This window comes from Garra rufa, chromosome 22, assembly GCF_049309525.1.
Source record: "Garra rufa chromosome 22, GarRuf1.0, whole genome shotgun sequence".
NCBI lineage: Eukaryota > Metazoa > Chordata > Actinopteri > Cypriniformes > Cyprinidae > Garra > Garra rufa.
The window spans coordinates 25,466,910-25,475,251 of record NC_133382.1 but is presented as its reverse complement, the minus strand read 5'-3'; positions in this window follow the sequence as shown (position 1 = coordinate 25,475,251).

Sequence of the window (8,342 nt, the reverse complement as noted above, 5' to 3'; positions counted from 1 at the left end):
TTGTGCATTCACGCGTTTGACGCGAATTCGCGTCTGCTGCCCGAGTTGAAAAATCTGAACTTCTGCATCAATTCGCGCAGCGTTAACCAATCAGGAGCCTGCTTGATGCTGTGATGCACTACAAAGACAGTATCACATCTGCCAAGAGAATAATTTCTAGGTTAATGTCTAGGTTATAGCAGTTAACTCAGTATCACTAGAAAGAGTGCCAACAGTGGTATCTGTACCACAGTTTAAAAAAAACATTGATAGCATATGTTAGCATACTGAATATACTGTATTTAAAATATCATATACATTTACTAACCGAAGACAGATGGACAGGCGCTCCGCAGCCGGGATAGAGCGCCTGTAGTTGGTGTCCTGGAGGGTGATCCTCGCTCCGATGCGGGACAGCAGGTCATCGAACTGGGCGCGGGACTGGCGGAAGTACCGCTGAAAGCAGCCGTCATCCAGGCGCAGGTCCTGGAGCAAATGATGAAACTCGCCGAACTGGGTTCGCCTCCGAAGGGTCTGGTGGACCCAAATACGGCGACGATGATCCCTACGCCGCTGTTCTGCTCTCCAGAGCAAATACAGAGCGGTGACTCTCTCGATAAATGACCGATCAACAACAAACATCTTGTAAAAAGATGGCCGCCAACGGGGTTCGAAACTTTTGAAACTTTCGCCTCTGACGCGCGTAAATTTCGCTTCAAACTTTTGTTTTCATGCGCATCGATTTCGCTCTTGACGCGCGAATGAACACAAAGTGGTCACGCGTATAACTAGACGCGGCAGGCGCGAATTTAGACGCATATCTGCGTTTGGTGTGAACGCAGCATAAGGGTGCAAAAAAACACAATATTGAGAAAATTGTCTTTAAAGTTGTCCAAATGAAGTTCTTAGCAATGCATATTACTAATTAAAACTTAAGTTTTGAAATATTTACAGTTGGAAATTTACAATATATCTTCATGGAACATGATCTTTACTTAATATCCTAATGATTTTTGGCAAGGAAGAAAAATTGATCATTTTCACCCATACAATGTATTGTTAGCTATTGCTACAAATATATGTGTGCTACTTACAACTAGTTTTGTGGTCCAGGGTCACATACAGTACGCGGTTACTTTTGAATGACCGCCAGTGGGGAAACATGCCTTTTCTCCAACATCATGGTGTAGATATGGCATGAACCAGACAAATTATTTGATTATCAAATTAGCTGCAGCCCAATATGGGGTGTCATCTGCCAAACTCTGGTAATTTCACCGATCAGACTGCCACAATGCGTCGGCTCTCCTCCAGGTCAGCATATCCACCAGCGAGGACAGCTCCGAGGCGGGAGCCCCCCTGGGGTGTTCCCTGGACACAGACCGCCCGAGCGACTGCGCAGCACTCCGATGATTACACTCCACAGGACAAGATAAATGATGTGGTGTGAGCGAGTCTGAGGCCAAGGCGCTCATTTGCTTCCCATGAGACAGTGTGTGTACAACACTCCAAGACTGTGGCCTTTTTCATCTCCTCTGACAGGCTGTTTGCTTGTTTTAAAGTATCAAAGAACGCTCCCCATACATGCGTGATTTAACGCTCAAAATATTGAAGATGTCACTGTACATCTCAGTAGCTATAACCTCTGAAGGCCTTGATGTTATGGATGATTCACAATGACAAGGATGTAAGAGGACACATATCAAGTTAATATCATTAGGAGAGGTTGAGTTCAATGGTGCTTGTAAAATACGATACCCTCTAAAGGCTGTTCTGTACCTCACCCAACCCCCCTAGAACACGACTGACACAAATCAAGAGGAACTCGTCGAATGCACAACCTTAGACTGTGTTTCAACACACTGCCCACTTGTCACTTTAGCGTCGCCCTGTTCCACACTGTCCTCTTCATTATTCACGCTCACATCCTCTGGACATTCGCAAACTCCTCGGTCAGTCCTTGAGGGCCACTTATACTCCTTCACCCTCAAACCAATCAGCTTTCTGTTGGTCAACGGCACAAATCCATGTGACCAACTTGTTGCTAAATCTGTGTGGGGAAATCTTTGACCCTCACATGAAAATGCATGGATTTAATTTAGAAGTGGCTGGATTTCGCCTGCAAAAATTCACCAAACAACAGTAAATATGACCATGTCTTTACAGCTTCTTCATGGATTTTCTAGTCACTGGTGCACCAGGAAGGCTATTACTAAATTATTCAATATATCACAGACCTGTCAGATATTACTGTTATGAACAGCCAGTTCTGGTTGTGTTTCTTCACCATAGTAAATGTAATACTGTGCTATTGTAAACTTAGTTATTGTTAACTACAACCAAAAGTATTAAAAATCATTTATGAAAAGTGAAAGCTGAAATAAAAATATTAAATGAAAACTTAAAAATTAAACCAAAATGTGACCCTGGTCCACAAAACCAGTCATAAGCGTCAATTTTTCGAAATTGAGATTTATACATCATCTGAAAGCAAAATAAATAAGCTTTCCACTGATGTATGGTTTGTTAGGATAAGACAATATTTGGCCGAGATTCAACTATTTGAAAATCTGGAATCTGAGGGTGCAAAAAAATCTAAATACCCGGAAAATCGCCTTTAAAGTTGTCCAAATGAAATTCTTAGCAATGCATATTACTAATAAAAAATTAAGTTTTAAAATATTCAGGGTAGGAAATTTACAAAATATCTTCATGGAATATGATCTTTACTTAATATCCTAATGATTTTTGGCATAAAAGAAAAATCGATAATTTTGACCCATACTTTGTATTTTTGGCTATTGCTACAAATAAACCCGTGCTACTTAAAGGTGCCATAGAATGAAAAACTGTGTTTAGCTTGGCATAGTTGAATAATAACAGTTCAGTACATGGACATGACATACCATGAGTCTCAAACACCACCATTTCCTCCTTCTTATATAAATCTGATGTTTGCAAAAGACCACCAAAAAATAGGTCAATTCCAACATAACACCGACTATTACACAATAGTCCCGATCGTTATTAGTTACGCCCCCAAAATTTGCATCACCCAATCATCAGTAACGTCAGTACATTAGTAAAATAAGGCGAGCTACTGAAGGGACATGGTTAGCTTAATGCTAGCGGTAGCCTGTACATAAGATTTTACTTACCGCATAAACAGAGAGATGAAAAAAAAAATTATAAAAATAAAAAACTAAACAGAGAGATGAGTGCACTGATGATGGCCAATGATTAACAGATCCTGAGCATCACTAAAGCATCAAAACTTGTGTGGTAAGTCCTCCTTACGTTATACTACTTCGCTGCAGTATAATGTTACACAGAGCACATGCGATCACAGTAGTGAGAGAAAAAAATGTTGCGGATTCAAAACGGCAGATTCAACAAACCGCATATTAATAGCGGCTAGAGTTAAATAAATGAAGCGGCTGTAATTAAATATATATTTCCTCCATGTGTTTCCTTACAGCTGTGTCAGAGCCATACAGAGAGAGAGTTGCGACAACTCCATTGACTCCAATGGTCCAGTTTTTTACAGCAATGGCGGATCGTGGAGACGCTCAATAGTTCCCGGAAGTTCGTGCTAATAATATCAGCGCCGTAGAGATGCAGCAGAAGAGATCGCTGTGATCAACTTTTAAACGGTAAGACATTTATAGAACAAAACTGTATACTATCAGCACAGCTAATCAATTTAACTAAAATTAAAACAGATTAAAACAGATTATTATTACATTATTTCTCACTTAATGCTGACTATATCCAGTTTTTTATGAAGACTTCAGATGACCAGCACCTGTGAAGAGATGACGCCAACCCTTGAGAGGACTTCAGATGAAGCAGACTCTAAATAAACATACAAAACTGATAAATTGTCCTTGCATTGTAATCAACATGATCACATCATGCTTTAATTTGTTCATTGTTTCTGATTACATGATGTTACTTAACTGCATGATTTGTATAGCTTAATTTCAGAACATTTCTGCATTTCTACTGTAATGAACATTACAGTAAAACAGATACGCCTGTTAACAGAGCTCTTATTTGTAAAGCTGCTAGAAACAATGTGTACTAAAAAGTGCCATACAAATAAATGTAAATTGAACAAAACTTGATCCTCTCCAGATCAGTAGGGAAACCATACCTTCACTCTGCTTTATGTGACTGGAGCACTCCCAAGCAGCACAGCAAATTGTGGTGGAGACTGTTCAAGGACAACTTGGTTCATAATTTATAAATCAAATAAATAATAAATTTAAATATGAAACTAGCTCAAATAATAAAGTTAAATAAGCTATTAACAAACATTCATTTTAAAAATGCCTAAAACCTCGCCCGGACCTTGTCCGACAGCTCATCAGAGTTACTGGTCCGAGTCCGACTGGAACTTTTTTCTCTTTCTCTTCCCCATTACACAGTTGCTGTTTTTAATAGCAAAGTGATTACATTTATTTTCGTTAATTTAGTTTATGAAGTAAATTTAGAAATATATTTGGAACACTTTTTATTTGTTAAATTCGAGTTTTTGTTTTTTAAAGTAATGACCAAGCGGCCAGCGGCAGATTAATTTAGCCCTCTCAAGTCATCACGATTTCAATTAAAATCCATAGATATAAAAAACTTAAAGCAAATAACAATATTAGTTTAATTGTTTAACCTAGATAAATGTGTGCTATTAGGCGCATATCCAGTCGTTTGTGCAGAGAGTGAGAGCTGAAGCGAGCTTTCCAGGACATGGAGGAGCCGGTGCGATGTGAAACTTTATTTTTGCTCATAAAGGTAAGAGTAAGGATCGTCAACTTCATCTTTGCGACAAATACTAGTTATTAATAAATAATTTGAATATCTCCTTACTTTTCCCCGACACATTCATGGTAATTATTTTTGTTGGGGCTTTGCGGTCAGCTTTAGCCTATTGCGTACTTTAGTAGCTTACTTTAGTAGTGTCTCTCAAATATTGCTGTTTTTTTTTTTTTTTGCTGTCTCTGTGTTAGTGGCCCAGCAGTCTGATATATAATAGTATATAAACAGTAAATAGTACACAAATAATACAAACATAACCCTGGAAATGAAATAATTATAGTATATGAAAACAAAACTAAAAATATTAAATAAATCTCAAAATAAAAAAAAATATTAAAAGTATTTTAAAAAATACTGTAATAATAGATAACTATAGTATATATAAAAGAAACTAAAACATAAAATAACAAAAAAAATACTATAATAATATATAACTATAGCAATAATTATAGTATATAAAAACAAAACAAAAAATATTAAATAAATATATTTATTAAAAATACTAAAATAGTATAGAAACAGTATACAAATAGTACACAAATAATACAAGCATAACCCTGGTATTGCAATAACTATAGTATATGAAAATATAAAATATACTATATCAAATATAAAATAAAGTATAAAAATACAAAATAGTAAAAATATATATATTTTAAAAATAATATAACAGTATATAACTATAGTATATGAAAAAACAGAAATATGACAAGAAATAAAACATTAAAAAATTCCTATAATAGTATATAAACAATATACAAATAGTGCACAAATAATACAAACATAACCCTGGGTAATGCAATAACTATAGTATATGAACAACAAAGTGCTCTTAAATGCCAGTGCATAATAAATATAATATAATATAATATAATATAATAAATATAATATAATATAATATAATATAATATAATATAATATAATATAATATAATATAATATAATAAAGTTCTGTTGATAGCTGATGAAAAAAAAATCAAAAAATAAAGTTTATGGCATTATTCTACTTTGCAGGGCATCTTAAATCCTCAGCCGAAAAAAAGGAAATTTACAAAGACAACTGTGTTTTAAATATAGAGAATTTGCTTTGTTTTTTCTGCACTTCGGGTTCTGTATTCGCTATCTGCTTTAAAAAAATAAAGGAGGACTTTAGGACCCGGAGGACTGGAGTGTATTGCCGCTCGCATTTAAATTAAAAGCAGATTTCTCTTTTTCTTTTTTCAGTCTTTTTGTCTTCTGAGAGAGGGAGGGAGCAAGTGGGAGAGATGTGGAGGGGGTCTGGAACTGTTTTTGTAGCCACATCTTGTAGGAAATCCTGAACAAAAAATGTTAACAAGAGACACGAAAACCACGAGGGCTGTGTCTCCCCCACTCCCCCTGACTCGGTGTGACAGCAACACGTACACACAAGACAGCTCTATCAGGAAAAACACACACAGCCAATATCTAGCCGCTGTATCTCCTGCCTAATGTAAAGAACCGAACATTAAAACACACTCCCCAAGGTCCAAAACAACTCCAACTAACAAAATTACAACCCCACAATGAATTTTCAATAAAACGCGGGGGGCTCGAAAAGGAGGAAAGGGGCGTCGAAAAATGAAACCGTATATAAAAAGCCAAACGTTTCGTGGGGAAGCCTTACTGCGATGCCTAATCTAGGCCAGATTACAGACGGCCGTGTTCGGTTTCTGCGTGCGAGGCCTTGAGGGAAAGGGATTGCTTAAGATATCCTCCAACCAAACGCAACAGATCAAAACCCAAAAATCTGAATTGAATAAACTAGAAAACTTAATGAGAGCACAAAAAAGCTGTTTTGAAATCCCAACCGAAGACGGCAAACAGCAAGTAGCATGGTTCCTCGTGACAGCTGCAAGGAGACAACAGGCCACCTCAGTTTGTGGCCGTTTTGTCTTGTCATAATCGGCAAATCTACAGGACTAACATCCTCCCGCTCGCAGCAGTAAAAGGTTAAAGTTTGCCTTTTTATAGCTCTCCCACTGCCGCTCGCATTACCGCACGGGCCTGTTCAGGTGATGCCGTGACATTCAAGCGCAACGTAGTAGCTCCCGAATTCGCTCGGCTTATTTGTTGCCAGTGAGGACGGCGTCACCCACGGCTATTACGCTATAATGGTTTGGAAGCTGTAAATGTCACTGTGGCTTTTCATCAACTACAGGAAGCAGCAGCAGCGGGGCTGCGAGACACCAAGACTTCCCCCAGATAAGTTGTCTTATTGTTAGCGACGGCGAGAGCAAGATGGATCCCAATAAAAACCAATGAAGCTTTACACTGTAATTACTGTACAACGCTGGAATTCTGGGAAGGTTTCCCCAGGCTTCCACCCCCTTCACTCACTTTTCAGGTGTTGGCAGCATTACGGCGAGAGAATATTGAGGTGTGCCGCTTGGAAGCCATTTTTAATTACCGTGCTGCAGGGGATTGCTTGGACAAGTTCAGGACAATAATTATTAGAGCACAACGGGATTCTTTTAACCAAGTCACATCACTGGACTGGATAGTGAGGGAAAGCTTTCCTTGAGTCTTTTCTTTTGGGTCAAATGTGCATTAAAACATATAAGCAGATGTTTTTAATCCCTGACGAGGAAGAAATCCAAAAACAAGGCTGCAACTACATACCGTGCCAGACTTTCGACGGTATAAGAGGTATTTATAACCTAAGAGGTTTTATCTCCACTAAGAAATCTCTTTTTTCTTTGCCCAGACACTGGCTTGAGCATCGTGACTGGAACTGTGATGACACCGGTGCGGGTTGAAGGGCCTCTAAGTGTGGCGATGAGGGGAGGACGCTGCTGATAAACGCGCGGGTCAGTCCTGGGGTCTATCACCACCACCTGCGACACACCCCTCCAGCCAAGCATGTCCAAAAAAGGGGATCCCAGCATGGGACAACAAAAGGAATCAGGCATGCCTCACCTCTTGACAAGACACATAGCAGAAATACCTTTATGCACGTAAACACAGGGCTGGGTGGTATCTGCTACAGATCTGGCCATTTAAAATGCGCGCGGGAAGTAAAGTGGTCTCGCGTGACGCCGGTGTATTCCAAGGGAACACGGAAAATACAATGACATAGGAAAGACATGATCAGTAGGGGGCAGTCATGTAAAGCACTGAACTGAAGCGGCAGCAAACATCGCTCTAAGCCCGAATGACTCGTTTGTACGGTGACCTGGAGAGGACATCTTCTTCGGACATTATTCGTTTATATTCGTTAATTTTCCTATCATTTCGATCTCTTTTAACATTCAGAATCGAAATGATAAATGCTGACATGCCATTAAAGCTTTGATTAAGCTACATGGCTGAGATTTTTACTGAATGCAGTTAATAGGTTGAATATAACATATACATATACATATAAATATATATATATATATATATATATATATATATATATATATATATATATATATAATATTATATATATAATATTCGTCTAATTAATAGATAACCTATAGTGTTTCATTGACGAGTGAATCATTAGTTCCATTTGTAAATCGTTTATGGTCACACACGGGCATAAAT